This window comes from Triticum urartu, chromosome 7, assembly GCF_003073215.2.
Source record: "Triticum urartu cultivar G1812 chromosome 7, Tu2.1, whole genome shotgun sequence".
NCBI lineage: Eukaryota > Viridiplantae > Streptophyta > Magnoliopsida > Poales > Poaceae > Triticum > Triticum urartu.
In genome coordinates this window covers 214,549,972-214,574,060 of record NC_053028.1, presented here as the reverse complement: position 1 = coordinate 214,574,060, position 24,089 = coordinate 214,549,972, and positions in this window count along the sequence as shown.

The window sequence follows — 24,089 nt, the reverse complement described above, 5'->3', positions numbered from 1 at the left end:
TGATATGTGTCACTTTGAGTCATTTTGGACAACATGAATGACTAATGATGTTATTGGAAGTACTGATGGTTATGTGTTCATTTGTCCATTTTGTATCTTCCTAGATTTTGGTAGGCATGTGCATGCATAGTTACTATGTGTAAATTCGCATGCCTTGTTTGCTTTATTTGATCCCATATATATGGTAAATCCATCAAATTCTTAATAGCTAAGATGTGCATGAAATTCAAATTCATATCGATATGCACAAACTTAAAGTGGTTTTACCCTATGTGTTGTAGTTATGCTAACTACTTCAAACCCAATAAGTTTGGGGACCATATTGTACTTAAAATGTTTTAGGTACATTTGAGAAGCATTGGGTGCTTGGCTTATTCATGAAGGTGGTGGCACTATGAGGAAATTAGGAGCATGATTTGTTTGCTGCTAATATTTGACTAGCCAAATGTTGGAACTGCCAAATATTGGCAATACCAAGACTTGTCGAATATTGGCAACTTTATGTGAGATAGGCAAGACAACTCGGTAACCAACCAAGTAGTAGCGAATATTTGGCACAATGCCAAACATTGGAATGCCTATTTTTGTCACCAAACCAATTATGCTCTAGAGCCAAGCTTGGACGTTTTATTGATCTATGACTTCATACCAATGCTATCTCGGTAACAAGTATTTACTTCATGCATATATATAGAAATGGGGTCAACCTTGTATAGGTTGCATCATGGCATGAATTTCTTGACTCGTTCCTGTGATACTTGTTTCCTTTCTCAAAGCATCCCAACAATAATCTCTTCTTGCTAGTTGTGATGCCTTTGATGGTTGTGTGTTTGGAGTTCATTAATATACAATAAGATAATATTAAGCCATGTGCTATGCTTTCAAGCAAAGATCTCATTGGTATATTTTGTCTCCGTTTGGATATCTTATTCTTTCCTTTTGTAACCATTTCATGTGTACATCCTTCTTTGTGGATATATATGTCACCATGATTGTCATCTACCTAGAATCTTATACATGTGAGAGGAGTTACATCTCTAGTTGATATCCCTATTCTTTCCGTTGGGGAACGTAGTATTTCAAAATTTTCCTACGATCATGCAAGATCTATCTAGGAGAAGCATAACAACGAGCAGGGAGAGTGTGTCCACGTACCCTCGTAGACCGAAAGCGGAAGCGTTTGGTAACGCGGTTGATGTAGTCGAACGTCTTTGCGATCTAACCGATCAAGTACCGAACGCACGACACCTTCGCGATCTGCACACGTTCAGCTCGGTGACATCCCTTGAACTCTAGATCCAGCTGAGGCCGAGGGAGAGTTTCGTAGCACCACGGGGTGTTGACGGTGATGATGAAGTTACCGACGTAGGGCTTCGCCTAAGCACTACGACAATATGACCAAGGTGAAAATCTGTGGAGGGGGGCACCGCACACGGCTAAGAAATCAACTTGTGTGTCTATGGGGTGCCCCCTCCCCCGTATATAAAGGAGGGGAGGAGGAGGAGGGCCGGCCACAAGGGGCGCGCCCAAAGGGGGGATTCCTACTCCTAGTAGGAGTAGGTTTCCCCCTTTCCTAGTCCAAGTAGGAGAAGAAGGAAGGAGCGGAGAGGGAGAAGGAAAGAGGGGGGCGCCGCCCCCTCCCTAGTCCAATTCGGACCAGCCCATGGGGGCGCGCGGCCTCCCCTTGTGGCCCTTCTCTCCTTTCCACTAAGGCCCATGAAGGACCAATACTTCCCCAACGAATTCTCGTAACTCTCCGGTACTCCGAAAAATACCCAAACCACTCAGAACCTTTCTGATGTCCGAATATAGCCTTCCAATATATCGATCTTTACGTCTCGACCATTTCGAGACTCCTCGTCATGTTCGTGATCTCATCCGGGAGTCCGAACAAACTTCGGTCATCAAATCACATTACTCATAATACAAATCGTCATCGAACGTTAAGCGTGCGGACCCTACGGGTTCGAGAACTATGTAGACATGACCAAGACACATCTCCGGTCAATAACCAATAGCGGAACATGGATGCTCATATTGGCTCCTACATATTCTACGAAGATCTTTATCGGTCAAACCACACAACAATATACGTTTTTCCCTTTGTGATCGGTATGTTACTTGTCCGAGATTCAATCGTCGGTATCATCATACCTAGTTCAATCTCATTACTAGCAAGTCTCTTTTACTTGTTCCATAATGCATTATCCCGCAACTAACTCATTAATCACATTGCTTGCAAGGCTTATAGTGATGTGCATTACCGAGAGGGCCCAGAGATACCTCTCCGAAACACTAAGTGTTCCTCCGGTATTCGGGAGTTGCATAATCTCATAGTCATAGGAACATGTATAAGTCATGAAGAAAGCAATAGCAATAAACTAAACTATCATAGTGCTAAGCTAACGGATGGGTCTTGTCCATCACATCATTCTCTAATGATGTGATCCCGTTCATCAAATGACAACACATGTCTATGGCTAGGAAACTTAACCGTCTTTGATTAACGAGCTAGTCAAGTAGAGGCATGCTAGGGACACTCTGTTTGTCTATGTATTTACACATATACTAAGTTTTCAATTAATACAATTCTAGCATAAATAATAAACATTTATCGACATAAGGAAATATAAATAACAACTTTATTATTGCCTCTAGGGCATATTTCCTTCACTTTCATGTCCATCATTTAATTCTCCTTTTATATCTTTGGTGGCTCAGTGGAAGCATTCGTTGTGTGAGTGTGTGTCTTACCTCTTTGCATCTTAGTGCACTCATCTTTGGAAGTTTGTTGTCCTCGTGCTTGTCTTGACAAGCCTATTATTTCCTATCTTCACCATGGCTTGTCACAAGCTTTGATTTTTAATTTGCTATTAGTGAGCTTGTGAACCCATTTGCTTGATGTGTGTGTGTGACCTGCTTAACTTCGCGTGTGTGGGAAGGACATGTCTGGCACCTTGTATCTCATTTACTCAATACTATGTTGATGCTTAATTCTCATCCTTATATTAGTCTTCTCAAGTGCTTTGACGCAACTCACACACATCATTTTGGTTGTGCCTATTATTAGGTTGCCTCATTTACATGTTGCTCAACCATATCTTTGTTGCAATTGCTAGGCTTCTTTTCTTATCTATGCTTGCTTGGAATTGTTTTATGTTCCTATTGATTTTGGGGGAGTGATGATCCTATTTTGTGCACTTGTGTCCAAATAAAAAAAATCTAAATAGTGCACAAATCATGGGGTGCTTCTATATTTTCCTTAGAACACTCCTTTGCTCAAATCATAATATTCTTTTATCCTTCCGGGTCGTCGGATCTTTTGATTGCTTGCATCACTTTCTGTTATGCAAATGAGATCAATTTGTGCCATGTGCCTTGCTCTTATGCTAGGCTCAAAGTTATATAATAGTGGGTTCACCTGTGGATATCATGTTCTTATCAATTACAACTTTTTTGTATACGGGTTTCTTTGTGGATACATATCATGATTATTATTTATTCCTTGCCGGCCACTTTGTGTGTTCCTTTTATTCGTATAGTGGCTTCGGTAAGAGGTTGTATCGTGAGTGCTTGTATGCATTGCATATATCCTTGCGCACTCATGTGTTTTGGATGTATTTTGGACCCATACTTGACATGATGATCACATTGGATATTCCTATTTTATCTTGTCCAAAATATGTTTTTTTGGATATTTTGAATGTTCTCCTCCCATGTTTAATGTTATTTTCATATCATACTATCTTGTTGCATTCTAGATCCTAAATATGGGTTGAGCTCCTCAAATTTTTCATCATTGAATATGTGCATTTGATTTCACTCACATTTTTGCGATATGCACACATTAAGGAGGAACTCATACTATATTAGTCTTCTAGATTGTTTCATCCATTTTGGCATTTGTTGCCAATGGGGGAGAAGTTTAGAGGGTTTAAGATAAGTATTTTTGTAGTGCTTGTTGTCACTCATGCATACCTACCCTTGTTATATATTCTTGTTGCATGGATGTGTATTGTATATAGAGAAATCTTCTCCTAGTTTATGTCAACCAATATATGCAATGACATTCAAAGTTCATTCACACATGCATATATTGTGGGGGAGTTTCCTCTATATACTATAGGTCTACTATCATGAAATGCTTGTGTAGTGTCTTGATGATAGTACAACCATCCCAAGTATACAGTTTATCCTTGGATAAATTGCATGCTGGTTTAAAATTCATTATGTAAACCCTCTTGTTGAGATTGTCATCAATTACCAAAATGGGGGAGATTGAAAGTACATGTAGTCCCCATGTGTGGTTTTGGTAATTGATGACAATCCTAATGGACTAATGTTTGCACTGAGTTATACATTTGAAGGAAAGTTCCATTTCCAATGCATGAAGAATATTGGATGAACTGAAGGATGTTTGTTCCATGGTGGTGCAAGAAGGAGATAGAATGGATTCGAAATGAATACCATATACATATTGTTGTGCATGCATCAAGGCTTATGGGTTGAACCATGATGGATCAAGATCTTGAGCGAATGATTAATGAGAACGAGAAAATGATGTCCAATATGATATCCAAGGAGAAACTTGATATGGTCATGATGAATTGAGATATTGGTTATTATGTCTTGAAGAAATGAAGCATAGTGAAGATATCAATAGGGCCTTCAAGACACCAATATTAATCATGGAGCAAATATAAATGTTGACCAAGATGAAGATCAAAAATTGACCTCTAAGATGGTCAACACACAAGCGCATATAATATGCCACATGAGATCTTGTGGTATGGTAAGAATTTATAAATTGCGCTTTGTGTACTAACCCATATATACTATGTGTTGTCTATGTTATGTGGGTTAGGTAATTCTCATGAGCTTGGAGCTTATAAGAAAGCTTGGTGCTCATCAAAGTATATCATCAAGTAATTAATGCTGATGGACAAGTAAAGATGAATGCAAAGCAAAGCTTCCCACATTGTGTATGGGGGAGCTACTTGAAGACTTCTCCAATGTCTTGCCTTCAACTTGAGCCATGAGGAAACATCAATATAAAGCTCAAGTGAAAGGCTGTAGTCAAAGGTATTAATTCCTTTGGCTTTAGATGTGAGGATCGATGACCATCGAAAAGGATATATGCTCAAGAATGGGTTTCCGGAAGCTATCTAGTATAGTTCTTTTATGATTCTTGAGTTATAGGGATCCCGCAATATTAAGAGGGGATCAAAGGGGTTAGTGATGGATTTTCTCAAGTCAACATCATCTATTTATATTCTTCTCACATCATATTCCAACATAGGCATATTTCACTCCTATCCAATGCAAATACAATATGCCTACATATCTCAAAAGTAAATCCAAAGCCAACTAGGTTCCCCAAAGTATATGTATAACCCTTGCATACTTTTCACCCTCCATTTTGGCTTATCTTGGGTGGTTCTCTATGTGAGGACCTGGAGTTTTTCCATAGCTTCAAAACGAGTCCAAGATCATCAAAATTGGAGTCCGTATGTAAAAGTTGTGCCTGTTTCAGTTTCAGGCCTGTAGGAGTTTGGTTTGGCCGGATCATCCGGGTCCTCTCCCATATCATGTTATTCATAAAATTCATCACAGTAACTTATTCGGCTAACTAAATTATCCGGCTACCCTCCCGGATCATCCGGGAATTGCCCAGATCATCCGGCTATGTCCCCGGACATCAGGGTATCTACTTCACCACATTGTATATTGACCTTCCCGGACATCCGGGCATTTCCCGGATCATCCGGGTATGCGTCCAGATCATCCGGGCAGGTCAACAACTTCGGGAAACGGCTCCATTTCATTGGGGGTATAAATATCCCTCTCCCACTCCGGGAGAGGGTTGACCACTCCATCCAAAATTGCCTGAAGAACACAAGTGGCTCCCTCTCACTTCTCCTACACCAAATCTTAGACCCCGGAGATATTAGTGAGTGTTCTTGAGAGTTGTTCCAATCAAAAGCTAGATTCTCTCCCTCTCCCTCTTGTGACCAAAGAAATTCGTGATTTGAGCAAGTCTTGAGCATTTCCCCCTTGATCTTGTTACTCTTGGAGGTTGGAGACTCCTAGACGGTAGGAGTGCTCCGGTGAGGAATCAACTTGTGACTTGTCCCCCAGAAAGTTTGTGAAGGTTTGGAGGCCGCCTCAAGGTCTACCACTAGTGGTTGAGAGTCGCCTTCGTGGTGATAGCTCAAGGAGAATAGGGTGAGCCTTCGTGGCGTTGGTGTTGTTGGGGAACGTAGTAATTTCAAAAAAATTCCTACGCACACGCAAGATCATGGTGATGCATAGCAACGAGGGGAGAGTATGATCTACGTACCCTTGTATATCGCAACGGAAGCGTTGACACAACGTAGAGGAAGTAGTCGTATGTCTTCTTCCCGATCCGACCGATCCAAGTACCGTTACTCCGGCACCTCCGAGTTCTTAGCACACGTACAGCTCGATGACGATCCCCGGGCTCCGATCCAGCAAAGCGTCGGGGAAGAGTTCCGTCAGCACGACGGCGTGGTGACGATCTTGATGTTCTACCGACGCAGGGCTTTGCCTAAGCACTACAACGATATGATCGAGGTGGAATATGGTGGCAGGGGGCACCGCACACGGCTAAGGAACGATCTCAATGATCAACTTGTGTGTCTAGAGGTGCCCCCTGCCTCCGTATATAAAGGAGCCAAGGGGGAGGGGTGCGGCCAGCCCTATGGAGGCGCAGGAGGAGTCCTACTCCTACCGGGAGTAGGACTCCCCCCAATCCTATTCCAAATAGGACTCCCAAGGGGGAAAGAGAGAGAGAGGTGGCCGGCCACCTCTCCTAGTCCTAATAGGACTAGGGGAGGGGGGGGGGGAGGCGCACAGCCCACTATGGGCAGCCCCTTTCACCTTTCCACTAAAGCCCAATAAGGCCCATATGACTCCCGGGGGGTTCCGGTAACCTCCCGGTAATCCGGTAAAATCCTGATTTCACCCGGAACACTTCCGATGTCCAAACATAGGCTTCCAATATATCAATCTTTATGTCTCAACCATTTCGAGACTCCTCGTCATGTCCGTGATCACATCCGGGACTCCGAACAACCTTCGGTACATCAAAATGCATAAACTCATAATAACTGTCATCGTAACGTTAAGCGTGCGGACCCTACGGTTCGAGAACAATGTAGACATGACTGAGACACATCTCTGGTCAATAACCAATAGCGGGACCTGGATGCCCATATTGGCTCCTACATATTCTACGAAGATCTTTATCGGTCAGACCGCATAACAACATACGTTGTTCCCTTTGTCATCGGTATGTTACTTGCCCGAGATTCGATCGTCGGTATCCAATACCTAGTTCAATCTCGTTACCGGCAAGTCTCTTTACTCGTTCCGTAATACATCATCCCGCAACTAACTCATTAGTTGCAATGCTTGCAAGGCTTATGTGATGTGCATTACCGAGAGGGACCAGAGATACCTCTCCGACAATCGGAGTGACAAATCCTAATCTCAAAATACGCCAACCCAACATGTACCATTGGAGACACCTGTAGTACTCCTTTATAATCACCCAGTTACGTTGTGACGTTTGGTAGTACCCAAAGTGTTCCTCCGGTAAACGGGAGTTGCATAATCTCATAGTTATAGGAACATGTATAAGTCATGAAGAAAGCAATAGCAATATACTAAATGATCGGGTGCTAAGCTAATGGAATGGGTCATGTCAATCAGATCATTCAACTAATGATGTGACCTCGTTAATCAAATAACAACTCATTGTTCATGGTTAGGAAACATAACCATCTTTGATTAACGAGCTAGTCAAGTAGAGGCATACTAGTGACACTTTGTTTGTCTATTTTTTCACACATGTATTGTGTTTCCGGTTAATACAATTCTAGCATGAATAATAAACATTTATCATGATTATAAGGAAATAAATAATAACTTTATTATTGCCTCTAGGGAATATTTCCTTCAGGTGTGCCTTCATGGTAACATCCACCTCTCTAACGGTGACTAACTTCCCTCCAAGGAAGTGAACATTGGGATACATCCTTGTCTTCATGACTTTGGTTATCCCTAACCCTAATTCCTTACTTGTGCTTTACGTTGGTCACTTGACTGTGCATTCACTATATCTTGTTGTCCTCATTATATTGTGTTGGCCATTCCCTTGTAGAGATTATTTAGGACTACACTTCATACTCGCAATTCATACTTTCTACTATTTTTCTATCTTATGCTTAGTGTGAATTGCTAGCTTGTAACATTCATTTCCATATATTGTGATACAATTTGTGTAAGCTTGTATTGCTTACTTGTGGTTGTGTGTATTATTCATTTCCATATCTCGTGATATACATTGAGTAAGTTCGTGTGACTTACTTGTGCTTACTCATATCCTCGTTGTTCTCATCTTGTTTATCCTACATTGTTGGTGCACTTAGTGAGCCTAGTATATTTAGGATTTGCACTTGAAAAGTATTCGCTTAGTTTATTTCCGCATTAGGATATAGCCAAATCCGTAAAAGATTTTAAAACGCCTATTCACCCCCTTTAGGCGACATCGTGGTCCTTTCAGCCCACCTGCACCCACCAAACTTATTTTCAGCTAGCACACCAAATGGGATGTAATTCTTAATAGTAGAAGCTGCATGGTAGTGGCAGATTTGGATTCTGACATTTGGGACCCATGAGGAAAATGCCTATCCAGGGCGGTGCCGACTCGACGTTGAGAAACCTGGTTTTAAAATTACTGTAAATCCAAAACTCGCCTCAAATCATGAAACATCGCATGGTGTTATGACATGGCACCAACATGATGTGGTAAAAAAATAGTCCAATTTGGGACAAGTTTTGGTATAAACTTGTCACCTATATGTGTGTGAAAAGACATACGCTGTTTCTTCCCGCCTTGATTTATTTTCAGATGCAACATGCAACTATAGGAGCGTCGTCCTAAAAAATTTGAAATTATTCAGCGTTCGTTTTGCTTTTTATGCATTGTTTGAGTTTTCTAGGCATTTTTAACATACTTTGGTGTGTGCAAAGGTCATGTGTCTACTAGCCACCTATGTAATTGGATGTTCAATTTGGTTATGGAATCAAGTCCTTATAAGTACATATACTGTTGTTCTGTATGCAATGACAACGCACACGGACCATACTAGGAAACCCGTCGGTGATGAATTCATCAATCGCTGACAATCATATACCAGCGAACGTTTGCCCACAACACACACAACTTATTAGCAGAAATTGTCTATGTTATTATGGGTCTTCGCACACATTTCTGATTAGGAACCCGTTTGCTGTATACCGCACACACCTTGATCTGACGGACCGTTTCTGTTGTGTTGCCTAATCACAAATAGTTCATCTGAGTGAACTGTATGCTGTATATCGCACATACCTTCATCTGGCTGCCCGTTTATGTTGTTCCGCCTCATCACAAACAGTTAATCCAACTAAACTGTATGTCGTATATCGCACACACCTACATCTGGCTGCTCGTTTCCATTCTTCCGCCTCATCGCAAATAGTTCATTGAATTGAATCGTATGCCCTGCATCGCACACACAACTAAAATCTAAACTGTGTTCGATGTATCCGCCATCGCAAATGTTTTGCATCTTTTTTGATGTTTTTTTACATCACCATTTGCGATTAATGCATCGCACACAGTTTCATCAAAGGGTCTCTGATCGTAGTGTCGCGTTAGCAGCATCCTGCAGTAATGATTTCCCTCAGTTAAGAGCCAAGGTATGAATCCAGTAGGAGGCACAAGCAAGTCTCCAATCTATGCACCTGCACAAACTAGCTAACACTTGCACATAACGCGAAAAAGGGGTTGTCAATCCCTCCACGGTCACGAATAAGAGCGAGATCTAATAGAGATAGGTATAAAAGATAAATAAAAGAGCAAACTGAAGTAAATCTAAATAAATTACAACAAGATATTTTTGGGTTTTTTGGTTGATAGATATGAAAATATATGATGGAAAATAGACCCGGGGGCCATAGGTTTCACTAGAGGCTTCTCTCTTGAAAGAAAACATACGTGAGTAAACAAATTACTGTCGAGCAATTGATAGAAAAGTGCAAAGTTATGACGATATCCAAGGCAATGATCATGAATATAGGCATCACGTTCGTGTCAAGTAGACCGAAACAATTCTGCATCTACTACTATTACTCCACACATCGACCGCTATCCAGCATGCATCTAGAGTATTAAGTTCATAAGAACGAAGTAACGCCTTAAGTAAGATGACATGATGTAGAGGGATAAACTCAAACAATATGATGAAAACCCCATCTTTTTACCCTTGATGGCAACAATAAAATACATGCCTCGCTCCCCCTACTATGTCACTGCTACCTCTTGAGCACTGCGTTGGTTTTCCCCGAAGAGGAAGGGATGATGCAGCAAAGTAGCGTAAGTATTTCCCTCAGTTTTTGAGAACCAAGGTATCAATCCAGTAGGAGGCTATGCGCGAGTCCCTCGCACCTGCACAAAACAAATAAATCCTCGCAACCAACGCGATAAGGGGTTGTCAATCCCTACACGGCCACTTACGAGAGTGAGATCTGATAGATATGATAAGATAATATTTTTGGTATTTTTATGATAAAGATGCAAAGTAAAATAAAAGCAAAGTAAAAAGCAAAGGAAATTACTAAGTATTGGAAGATTAATATGATGAAGATAGACCCGGGGGCCATAGTTTCACTAGTGGCTTCTCTCAAGAGCATAGGTATTTTACGGTGGGTGAACGAATTACTGTTGAGCAATTGACAGAATTGAGCATAGTTATGAGAATATCTAGGTATGATCATGTATATAGGCATCACGTCCGAGACAAGTAGACCGACTCCTGCCTGCATCTACTACTATTACTCCACTCATCGACCGCTATCCAGCATGCATCTAGAGTATTAAGTTCATGAAAACAGAGTAACGCCTTAAGCAAGATGACATGATGTAGAGGGATAAACTCATGCAATATGATGAAAACCCCATCTTGTTATCCTCGATGGCAACAATACAATACGTGCCTTGCTGCCCCTACTGTAACTGGGAAAGGACACCAGAAGATTGAACCCAAAGCTAAACACTTCTCCCATTGCAAGAAAGATCAATCTAGTAGGCCAAACCAAACTGATAATTCGAAGAGACTTGCAAAGATAACCAATCATACATAAAAGAATTCAGAGAAGATTCAAATATTGTTCATAGATAGACTTGATCATAAACCCACAATTCATCGGTCTCAACAAACAAACCGCAAAAGAAGATTACATCGAATAGATCTCCACAAGAGACGGGGAGAACATTGTATTGAGATCCAGAAAGAAAGAAGAAGCCATCTAGCTAATAACTATGGACCCGAAGGTCTGAGGTAAACTACTCACACTTCATCGGAGGGGCTATGGTGATGATGTAGAAGCCCTCCGTGATGGATACCCCCTCCGGCGGAGCTCCGGAACAGGCTCCAAGATGGGATCTCATGGATACAGAAAGTTGCGGCGGTGGAATTAGGGTTTTGGCTCCGTATCTGATCGTTTGGGGGTACGTAGGTATATATAGGAGGAAGGAGTATGTCGCTGGAGCAACAGGGGGCCCACGAGGGTGGAGGGCGCGCCTGGGGGGGTAGGCACGCCCCCTACCTCGTGGCCTCCTCCTTTGTTTCTTGACGTAGGGTCCAAGTCTCCTGGATCATGTTCGGTGAGAAAATCACGTTCCCGAAGGTTTCATTCCGTTTGGACTCCGTTTGATATTCCTTTTCTTCGAAACCCTAAAATAGGCAAAAAAAACAAGAATTCTAGGCTGGGCCTCCCGTTAATAGGTTAGTCCCAAAAATAATATAAAAGTGGATAATAAAGCCCAATAATGTCCAAAACAGTAGATAATATAGCATGGAGCAATCAAAAATTATAGATACGTTGGAGACGTATCAAGCACCCCCAAGCTTAATTCCTGCTCGTCCTCGAGTAGGTAAATGATAAAAACAAAATTTTTGATGCGGAGTGCTACTTGGCATAATTTTAATGTAATTCTTCTTAATTGTGGTATGAATATTCAGATCTGAAAGATTCAAGATAAAAGTTTAATGTTGACATAAAAATAATAATACTTCAAGCATACTAACAAAGCAATCATGTCTTCTCAAAATAACATGGCCAAAGAAAGTTATCCCTACAAAATCATATAGTCTGGCTATGCTCTATCTTCATCACACAAAGTATTTAAATCATGCACAACCCCGATGACAATCCAAGCAATTGTTTCATACTTTTGACATTCTCAAACTTTTTCAATCTTCACGCAATACATGAGCGTGAGCCATGGATATAGCACTATAAGTGGAATAGAATGGTGGTTGTGGAGAAGACAAAAAGGGAGAAATAGTCTCACATCAACTAGGCGTATCAACGGGCTATGGAGATGCCCATCAATAGATATCAATGTGAGTGAGTAGGGATTGCCATGCAACAGATGCACTAGAGCTATAAGTATATGAAAGCTCAACAAAAGAAACTAAGTGGGTGTGCATCCAACTTGCTTGCTCATGAAGACCTAGGGCATTTTGAGGAAGCCCATCATTGGAATATACAAGCCAAGTTCTATAATGAAAAATTCCCACTAGTATATGAAAGTGATAACATAGGAGACTCTCTATCATGAATATCATGGTGCTACTTTGAAGCACAAGTGTGGTAAAATGATAGTAACATTGTCCCTTCTCTCTTTTTCTCTCATTTTTTTATTTGGGCCTTTTCTCTTTTTTTATGGCCTCTTTTCTTTTTTCTTTTTTTTGTCCGGAGTCTCATCCGACTTGTGGGGGAATCATAGTCTCCATCATCCTTTCCTCACTGGGACAATGCTCTAATAATGATGATCATCACACTTTTATTTTCTTACAACTCAACAATTACAACTCGATACTTAGAACAAAATATGACTCTATATGAATGCCTCCGGCAGTGTACCGGGATATGCAATGAATCAAGAGTGACATGTATGAAAGAATTATGAATGGTGGCTTTGCCACAAATACGATGTCAACTACATGATCATGCTAATCAATATGACAATGATGGAGTGTGTCATAATAAACGGAACGGTGGAAAGTTGCATGGCAATATATCTCGGAATGGCTATGGAAATGGCATAATAGGTAGGTATGGTGGCTGTTTTGAGTAAGGTATATGGTGGGTGTATGATACCGGCGAAAGGTGTGCGGTATTAGAGAGGCTAGCAATGGTGGAAGGAAGAAAAGTGCATATAATCCATGGACTCAACATTAGTCATAAAGAACTCATATACTTATTGCAAAAGTCTACAAGTTATCAAAGCAAAGTATTACGCGCATTCTCCTAGGGGGATTGATTGGTAGGAAAAGACCATCGCTCGTCCCCGACCGCCACTCATAAGGAAGACAATCAAAAAATAAATCATGCTCCGACTTTTATCACATAACGATTCACCATACGTACATGCTACGGGAATCACAAACCTTAACACAAGTATTTCTCAAATTCACAACTACTCAACTAGCATAACTTTAATATCACCATCTTCATATCTCAAAACAATTATCAAGCATCAAACTTCTCATAGCATTCAACACACTCATAAGAAAGTTTTTACTATTCTTGAATACCAAGCATATTAGGATTATTTAAGCAAATTACCATGCTATTTAAGACTCTCAAAATAATCTAAGTGAAGCATGAGATATCAATATTTTCTATAAAACAAATCCACCACCGTGCTCTAAAAGATATAAGTGAAGTACATAGAGCAAAACTATATAACTCAAAAAGATATAAGTGAAGCACATAGAGTATTCTAACAAATTCCAAATCATGTATGGCTCTCTCAAAAGGTGTGCACAGCAAGGATGATTGTGTTAAACTAAAAAGCAAAGACTCAAATCATACAAGACGCTCCAAGCAAAACACATACCATGTGGTGAATAAAAATATAGCTTCAAGTAAAGTTACCGATAGAAGTAGACGAAAAGAGGGGATGCCTTCCGGGGCATCCCCAAGCTTTGGCTTTTAGGTGTCCTTAGATTATCTTGGGGGCGCCATGGTCATCCCCAAGCTTAGGCTCTTGCCACTCCTTGTTCCATAATCCATCAAATCTTTACCCAAAACTTGAAAACTTCACAACACAAAACTTAAAGTAGAAAATCTCGTGAGCTCCGTTAGCGAAAGAAAACAAAAAACCACTTCAAGGTACTGTAATGAACTCATTATTTATTTATATTGGTGTTAAAACTACTGTATTCCAACTTCTCTATGGTTTATAAACTATTTTACTAGCCATAGATTCATCAAAATAAGCAAACAACACACGAAAAACAGAATCTGTCAAAAACAGAATAGTCTGTAGTAATATGTATCTAGCGCAATATATGCAACCCAAAAAATTCTAAAATAAATTTCTGGACGTGAGGAATTTATCTATTAATAATCTGCAAAAATAATTAACTAAATACTACTTTCCAAGTAAAAATGGCAGCAGATCTCGTGAGCGCTAAAGTTTCTATTTTTTACATCAAGATATCAAGACTTTCCCCAAGTCTTCCCAACGGTTCTACTTGGCACAAACACTAATTAAACACAAAAAACACAACCTAAACATAGGCTAGATATATTATTTATTACTAAACAGGAGCAAAAATCAAGGAATAAAAATAAAATTGGGTTGCCTCCCAACAAGCGCTATCGTTTAACGCCCCTAGCTAGGCATAAGAAGCAAGGATAGATCTAGGTATTGCCATCTTTGGTAGACAATTCTTCAATGAGGCATCTACCATCTCTAGGAATTTCTTTCTTTTTATTTATTATCAAATTTTTAGGCACAAGATCGAAAAATTCATTTGTAACAAATGGTTCCTTAATGATAGCAAAAAGATTGGGATGAATACTTATAGATTTGAGATCCGCAGTTTCCTTACTAGAGGATTCACCCTTATTTTTAGGAACATACATAAGCTTGGCAATTTTAGTGGGAGGACTTGGAGTATTCTTTACGGAAGAAAAAGCGGTTCCCAAGTTGGTAATAATATCCTCAAGTTTATCGATCCTAGTGGAATCGTGATTTATTTTCTCATTAACTATGGGTTCCTTCTCTTTAATATTTTTCAAAGTGACTCCTACTTTAGATCCATATTGAGAGATTCGGTTGTGGATCTTTTTATCCAAATTTTCAATTAACTCTACGGTAGCAACCTTATTTTCAGTAATTTCGAGCCTTTGCATTACATGCTCCAAAGTTAATACAGTTCCATTAACCAAAAGAGGGGGTGAGCCAAACAAATCTATCATAGCATTATAAGAATCAAAAGTATGGCTACCCAAGAAGTTCCCTCCGATAATAGTATCAAGGACATATCTGTGCCAAGGAGTAGCGCCTACATAAAAATTGCAAAGAAGAACGGAAGTAGATTGCTTCCTGGTAGATCTATTTTGAGCATTGCAAATTCTATACCAAGCATCTTTTAGATTTTCTCCCTCCCTTTGCTTAAAATTTAGAATTTCATTCTCGGGAGACAATGGAGAAGATAAGGGACTAGCCATAACGACAAGCAAATGTAAAAGAGGTGAACGGCAAAAGAGAGGGAGGATAGAGAGAGAGGGCGAATAAAACGGCAAGGGTGAAGTGGGGGAGAGGAAAACGAGAGGCAAATGGCAAATAATGTAATGCGGGATATAAGGATTGTGATGGGTACTTGGTATATTCACTTTTGCGTAGACTCCCCGGCAACAGCGCCAGAAATCCTTCTTGCTACCTCTTGAGCACTGCGTTGGTTTTCCCCGAAGAGGAAGGGATGATGCAGCAAAGTAGCGTAAGTATTTCCCTCAGTTTTTGAGAACCAAGGTATCAATCCAGTAGGAGGCTACGCGCGAGTCCCTCACACCTGCACAAAACAAATAAATCCTCGCAACCAACGCGATAAGGGGTTGTCAATCCCTACACAGCCACTTACGAGAGTGAGATCTGATAGATATGATAAGATAATATTTTTGGTATTTTTATGATAAAGATGCAAAGTAAAATAAAAGCAAAGGAAAAAAGCAAAGGAAATTACTAAGTATTGGAAGATTAATATTATGAAGATAGACCCGGGGGCCATAGTTTCACTAGTGGCTTCTCTCAAGAGAATAGGTATTTTACGGTGGGTGAACGAATTACTGTTGAGCAATTGACAAAATTGAGCATAGTTATGAGAATATCTAGGTATGATCATGTATATAGGCATCACATCCGAGACAAGTAGACCGACTCCTGCCTGCATCTACTACTATTACTCCACTCATCGACTGCTATCCAGCATGCATCTAGAGTATTAAGTTCATGAAAACAGAGTAACGCCTTAAGCAAGATGACATGATGTAGAGGGATAAACTCATTGTGACGCCCCCGATTTAATCGTACACTAATCATACAGGCAAACGTGTACGATCAAGATCAGGGACTCACGGGAAGATATCACAACACAACTCTACAAATAAAATAAGTCATACAAGCATCATATTACAAGCCAGGGGCCTCGAGGGCTCTAATACAAGAGCTCGATCATAGACGAGTCAGCGGAAGCAACAATATCTGAGTACAGACATAAGTTAAACAAGTTGCCATAAGATGGCTAGCACAAACTGGGATACAGATCGAAAGAGGCGCAGGCCTCCTTCCTGGGATCCTCCTAACTACTCCTGGTCGTCGTCAGCGGGCATCACGTAGTAGTAGGCACCTCCGGTGTAGTAGGAGTCGTCGTCGACGGTGGCGTCTGGCTCTTGGGCTCCAACATCTGGTTGCGACAACCAGGTAGAAGGGATAGGGGAAAAGAGGGAGAAAGCAACCGTGAGTACTCATCCAAAGTACTCGCAAGCAAGGAGCTACGCTACATATGCATGGGTATATGTGTAAAGGGCCATATCAGTGGACTGAACTGCAGAATGCCAGAATAAGAGGGGGATAGCTAATCCTGTCGAAGACTACGCTTCTGGCAGCCTCCGTCTTGCAGCATGTAGAAGAGAGTAGACTGAAGTCCTCCAAGTAGCATCGCATAGCATAATCCTAACCGATGATCCTCCCCTCGTCGCCCTGTGAGAGAGCGACCACCGGTTGTATCTGGCACTTGGAAGGGTGTGTTTTATTAAGTATCCGGTTCTAGTTGTCATAAGGTCAAGATACAACTCCAAGTCGTCCTGTTACCGAAGATCACAGCTATTCGAATAGATTAACTTCCCTGCAGGGGTGCACCACATTCCCCAACACGCTCGATCCCATTTGGCCGGACACACTTTCCTGGGTCATGCCCGGCCTCGAAAGATCAACACGTCGCAGGCCCACCTAGGCACAACAGAGAGGTCAGCACGCCGGTCTAAACCTATGCGCACAGGGGTCTGGGCCCATCGCCCTTAGCACACCTGCATGTTGCGTACGCGGCCGGAAGCAGAACTAGCCCCCTTAATACAAGAGCAGGCTTACGTTCCAATCCGGCGCGCGCCACTCAGTCGCTGACGTCACGAAGGCTTCGGCTGATACCACGACGCCGGGATACCCATAACTACTCCCGCGTAGATGGTTAGTGCGTATAGACCAAATGGCCAGACTCAGATCAAATACCCAGATCTCGTTAAGCGTGTTAAGTATCCGCGAACGCCGACCAGGGCCAAGCCCACCTCTCTCCTAGGTGGTCGGAACCTGCCCTGCCGCTCCGCTTCCAAACTCCACTCGCGGGTGCTCCTCAAGCCGACCCGTCTTTAGTCACCACATGTATCATGTATAAAGTATATAGTATATACCCGTGATCAACAGTATATAGTATATACCCGTGATCAACTCCCGAGTGATCTCGGCCCGATAGTATAGCAAGGCAGACGGACAAGAATGTAGGGCCACAGATGGAAATACTAGCATCCTATACTAAGCATTAGGATTGCAGGTAAAGGTATCAACAGTAGTAGCAAGGACAGGCTATGCATCAGTATAGGATTAACGGGAAGCAGTAACATGCTACGCTACTCTAATGCAAGCAGTATAGAGAAGAGTAGGCGATATCTGGTGATCAAAGGGGGGGCTTGCCTAGTTGCTCTGGCAAGAGAGAGGGATCGTCAACTCCGTAGTCGTACTGGGTAGCAGCGGCGTCGGTCTCGGTGTCTAGCGAGAGAAGAGGGGGAAGAAACAATAAATATTTAAGCAAACAGATGCATAGCGATGCATGACATGACAAGTAGCGGTGTTAGGGGTGCCCTATCGCGGTATGAGGTGATACCGGTGAAGGGGGGAAACATCCGGGAAAGTATCCCCGGTGTTTCGCGTTTTCGCACAGATGAAACAGAGGGGGAAAGTTGCGTGTTCGCTATGCTAGGGATGCGTGGCGGATAAACGGGCTGCGTATTCAAATTCGTCTCGTCGTTCTGAGCAACTTTCATGTACAAAGTTTTTCCATCCGAGCTACGGTTTATTTTATATTAATTTTAAAAGATTTAAATCATTTTTAGGATTTATTTATTTAATTTAATCAACATTATCCAGAATAGTGTCTGCTGACGTCATCATGACGTCAGCATGACGTCAGTAGTTGACTTGGTCAACCTGACAGGTGGGTCCCGTTCGTCATACTCTGTTTTAATTAACTAACAGTTAATTAGGTTAATTAGTGATTAGGTTAATCTAATTATAATTAATTAACTTAATTAATTCCTTAATTAAATAATTAATTTAATTATTATTATTATTTTAATTATTTTTATTATTAATTCTCTTTTTTTCTTTAAACGTTTTGTGCGGGGCCCCCATGTCAATGGCTCAGCGAGAGCCTTAGCGGGCGTTTGGGTAACGGGCACCGGCGTCGCTCGTGCGAAGACCGAGACCGACCCGGGGTGGGGGCAAGGCAAGGCCGCGGCCTCTCGAGGGCGCCGGCGCACTGCAGTAGAGGCCGGTGCGGGTGCGGCGGTGGCTGGGACAAGCGCGGTCCGGCGAGGTGCTTCGCGCGTCAAGGAACGGGGACGGATCGCGGTGACCGCGGCGCGGTCGGCCGGATCGATGGCGATGAGCAGCGGGGCAGAGGGAGTGGCCGGCGGCAGCACCAGCGGTGGAGAAAGGGGTGCGGCCCGGCGGACGCAGCGGTAGGGGCGCAAGAGGAGCGCGGGCAGTGGCGAGGCGGGCGACCCTGAGCAGCGCGCAGCAGGCGCAGGCGGCAGCGCTAGCAGGGAGCGGGGCGGGGCGGCGCGGTAGTGGGCCTCGATGGCCGGGGACAGAGAGCCAGGGGAGAGAGGGAGGGAGGCCGGAGCTCACGGGGGGGTAGGGCAACGGGGCAGTGGGCTCGGGGGCGGTCGGGGAAGACCGGCGGGGAGGAGGACGAGGAGGCGTTCGGCAGCGGCGGGACGGCGCGCGTCCACGGCGTCCGGCGAGGAGGGGGTGAGGACGAGCGACGGGGCGGCGGTGGTCGGGATCCGGGGGGTCAAGCGCCGGTGGGGGGAGGCGGCGACGGTCGACGGGTGTTGGGGTCCGGGGCGGAAGGTCGGGCTCCTCCCGATCCAGATCCAGCGCGAGGGGGGGGGGGGGGGAGAGCGAGTGGGGAGGGGGGGGGAGTGGGGCGACGGGGTGGGGGTTAGGGTTTCGGGGGTGTGGGGTTATGGGGGAGTGGGGGCCGGTCTGGGCCAGTGGGCTGGTCCAGTTGGGCCACGGCCCAGGGAGAGGGTTCTTTCACTTCTTCTTTTTTTTGTTAGCTTTAGGTTTTAGCTTTTCTGTTTTGTATTTTCTCCTTTTGTATTTACTTTCTTTTATTTATTTTCTTTTCTGTTTTTAAATCATTTTAAATTACTTAGGCATTTTATAAAAATGGGTTTGCTGCACCATAATTACCTTTGTAATATTTGGCGTCCACCGAACATTTTTGCCTCAAATTTGAAGACTTTTATCGTCGACTTTAATTTTAAGTTTGAATTTGACGCGTTTTCGAATTATCCCGAGATTAGTAACAGTAATCGCAGATGACATGGCATCATTAGGAGAGTTTTACTGTAGCCAAATTATCCGGACGTTACAAATCTCCTCCACTACAAGAAATCTCGTCCCGAGATTTAGGAGGTAGAAGGAAACATCGCGGGGTATTCATCGCGAAGACGATCCTCGCGTTCCCAGGTGGCTTCGTCTTCAGAGTGATTCGACCACTGGACCTTGAGGAACTTGATTGCCTTCTGACGGGTGCGGCGTTCAGTTTGGTCGAGAATGCGGACCGGATGCTCTTTATAGGAGAGGTCCTGTTGCAACTCGAGCACTTCATGGTCCACTGCTCGGATTGGGTCCTTGAAGCAACGGCGGAGTTGTGACACATGGAACACATCGTGAACCTGAGAAAGGTTCGGCGGAAGCTCCAGTTGATATGCCACCTTTCCACGCCTTTCGAGAATAGTGAAGGGACCGATATAGCGAGGAGCTAGCTTGCCCTTGATCCCGAAGCGGTGAGCACCCTTCATTGGTGTAACTCGAAGATAAGCCTTTTCGCCAGGTTGATAGACCATGTCTTGGTGATGACGGTCATACTGACTTTTCTGACGTGACTGAGCAGTCTTGAGATTCTCGCGAATAATGTGAACTTGTTCTTCGGCCTGTTGGATAATATCTGGACCAAAGAGTGGTCGCTCCCCAGTTTCTGACCAGTTCAGAGGGGTTCGACACTTTCGTCCATATAGCACTTCGAAGGGGGACATCTTCAGACTAGCTTGATAGCTATTATTATAAGAGAACTCGGCATATGGAAGAGATTCCTCCCATTTCTTGCCGAATGAGATTACACAAGCTCGAAGCATGTCTTCGAGAACTTGGTTGACACGTTCAACTTGCCCTTGCGACTGAGGATGAAAAGCAGTACTGAACGACAGATGAGTTCCCATAGCTTCTTGGAAACTCGCCCAAAACCTCGAAGTGAATAAACTGCCACGGTCTGAACTGATAACCAGTGGGATACCGTGAAGTGAAACAATTCTGGCCATGTAGAGAGTAGCAAGCTGACTAGCAGTGATTGTCTCTTTGACCGCCAGAAAATGGGCAACTTTGGAAAGCCGGTCAATGACGACAAGAATAGCATCATTACCTTTCTGCGATTTGGGAAATCCAGTGACGAAGTCCATTTCAACATGGTCCCATTTCCATTCAGGAATAGAGATAGGTTGCAGAGTTCCAGCAGGCCTTTGATGCTCTGCTTTGATTCGGCGACAAACGTCACACTCAGCAACATAACGAGCAATGTCCTGCTTCATATTAGACCACCAGAATCTTTGACGAATATCCTGGTACATCTTTGTACTACCAGGATGGATGGACAGAGGCGTATCATGGGCTTCTTGCATAACCCTTTTAGTCTTATCCAGGTTTTCCTTCGAACATGGTACCACTAGGCGGCCTTTAAAATACAAGGCGCCATCATCGGCGATCGTGAAGAATGAGGGCTTTCTTTTTTTGAGGTCGCGCTTAATCTTGAGGACTTCATCGTCACATTTCTGTATCCATTTGATGGTGTCCACAAGATCTGGTTTCGCAACCAGGGTATTGAGAGAACCCTTGGAAACAACATGGAGGTTCTGTTTGGGGAAACCTTCGGGAGGGGGAGCGAGTGATCCCGGGGGAACAATATGGAGGTTCAGCCTTCTAAATTCTTCGACAAGCGAGGGCTGAACTTTGTGAACCTGGAGGTGGTTGCAGTAAGACTTGCGGCTCAAGGCATCGGCCATTACATTAGCCTTGCCGGGGGTATAAGATATACCCACGTCAAAGTCTGCAACAGTCTCCATCCATATTTGCTGACGTAGGTTCAAATCTGGCTGAGTAAATAGATACTTCAGACTTTGATGGTCAGTGAAGATCTCGCAACGATTACCGAGAAGGTAATGTCGCCACTGCTTCAGTGCATGAATGACAGCAGCAAGCTCGAGGTCGTGAACTGGGTAGTTTTCTTCATGAGGGCGCAATTGACGAGAGGCATAAGCAATCACTCTGCGCTCCTGCATTAGGACACAGCCTAATCCTTGATGGGAAGCGTCGCAGTAAATGACGAAGTCCTTCTTAGTATCAGGTGGAGCAAGTACGGGGGCAGAAGTCAACTTGTTTTTGAGCGCCTGGAAACTTTCCTGACACTTGTCTGTCCAGTCAAACTTGACACCCTTATGCAACAAATTAGTCAGAGGCCTGGCAATCTTGGAGAAGTTCTCGACGAATCGACGGCAATAGCTGGCGAGACCGAGAAAACTTCGGACTTGCTTGACGTTCTTCGGAGGAGTCCAATCGAGAATAGCCTGAACTCGTTCAGGGTTGACGGCAATACCATCCTTGGAGATGACATGCCCAAGATAGGTTACTTCGGGGAGCCAGAATTCACACTTGGAATACTTAGCATACAGTTGATGTTCTCGAAGCTTCTCCAGCACAAGACGAAGATGTTCAGCATGTTCCTCCTTGTTCTTGGAAAATACAAGGATATCGTCCAAATAAACCACGACGAACTTGTCGAGGTAATCCATGAATATATAATTCATCAGACGAGAGAAGGTGGCTGGAGCATTCGTTAAGCCGAATGACATGACGGTGTACTCGTATGATCCATACCGAGTCACGAAGGCGGTTTTTGGGATGTCCTCCTCACGAACACGGATCTGGTGGTAACCCAACCTCAAGTCGAGTTTGGAGAACACTGATGAGCCAGCCAGTTGATCATAAAGATCATTGATCCGAGGAAGAGGGTATTTATTCTGAATGGTAGCTTGGTTTATAGGACGGTAGTCTTGGACTAATCGGTTTGTCCCATCCTTCTTCTTAACAAAGAGAGAAGGTGCTCCCCAAGGAGAGCAACTTGGGCGAATGAAACCTTTGACAAGAGATTTGTCGATTTCCTCCTTAAGCTCAATGAGTTCATGCGGCGGCATCTTATAGGGTCGTTTAGCTATAGGGGTGGTGCCGGGTTTCAAGTCGATGATGAATTCGACAGCTGTAACATGGGGAATCCCTGGGAGTTCTTCTGGGAAGACATCTTGGAATTCACGAGCGACGGGAATGTTTTCAATGCCCTCGAGTGGTGCAGCGTTCAACGCATTCAAGGCATAAAGTCGTGCCTCGGCGTTCTGAACTAGATGAGCTTGGTAAGCTATTATTTTGTCAGAAGGGTGTAGCAGATGGACGACCTTAGTGGCGCAAACTATAGAAGCAGTATGCGCTTTCAACCAATCCATTCCCAGAATGAGGTCGATGTTAGACGACTTCAGGATAATGGGAGAGGCATAGAATTCCAGCCCTTCGATTTCCACGGGGATATCGATGCCAACCAGTGAGGTTTGACATTGTCCCACGGGGTTTTTTACCAATACCGAAGTGTTCATCTCCTCACATTTAACGTCATGCTTGTATGCAAAATCTTCTGACATGAATGAATGCGATGCCCCTGAATCAAATAAAACAGATGCAGGTACTGAGTTTACGAGGAGTGTACCCATCACGGTAGCAGGATGGTCTAGAACTTCATTGAGATCAACATGGTTGGCATGAACACGTCCATAAGACTTGGCACTGTTGTTGCGAGGCTGGTTGCTTCCACGGCCAGTTGCTGGGAGGGCCAGTTGATTCTGGTTTTGATTGCAATCCCTAGCACGGTGACCTGGCTGACCACACTTGTAGCAGAGGCCATTATTGGGAGTGGGAACAGGAGCTTGTGGTGGTGGAGCTGGAAGTCTTGTCTGCCTAGTTGGAGGAGCAGGCAGACGAGGTGCAGCATAGGACTGCCTTGGGGCAGGTGCATGCTGTTGGGGATCCATATCTTGCGCTTCTGCGAGGACGGGCCTGAAGATGAGCCCGTGTCATGGCTGCGCTTGTGAGAGCTTTGGTATTCCTGCAGACCAGTTTCGACGTTGATGGCTTTGTTCACCAAGGTGGCGAAATCAGTAGAGTCATGCACTAGAAGTGCGAGCTTGATGTCAGCTTGAAGGCCATCACGGAACTTCTCCTGTCTGCGTGCATCAGTTGCAATGTCTTCTTCAGCATAGCGGGACAAGTCCAGAAACTCCCGCTG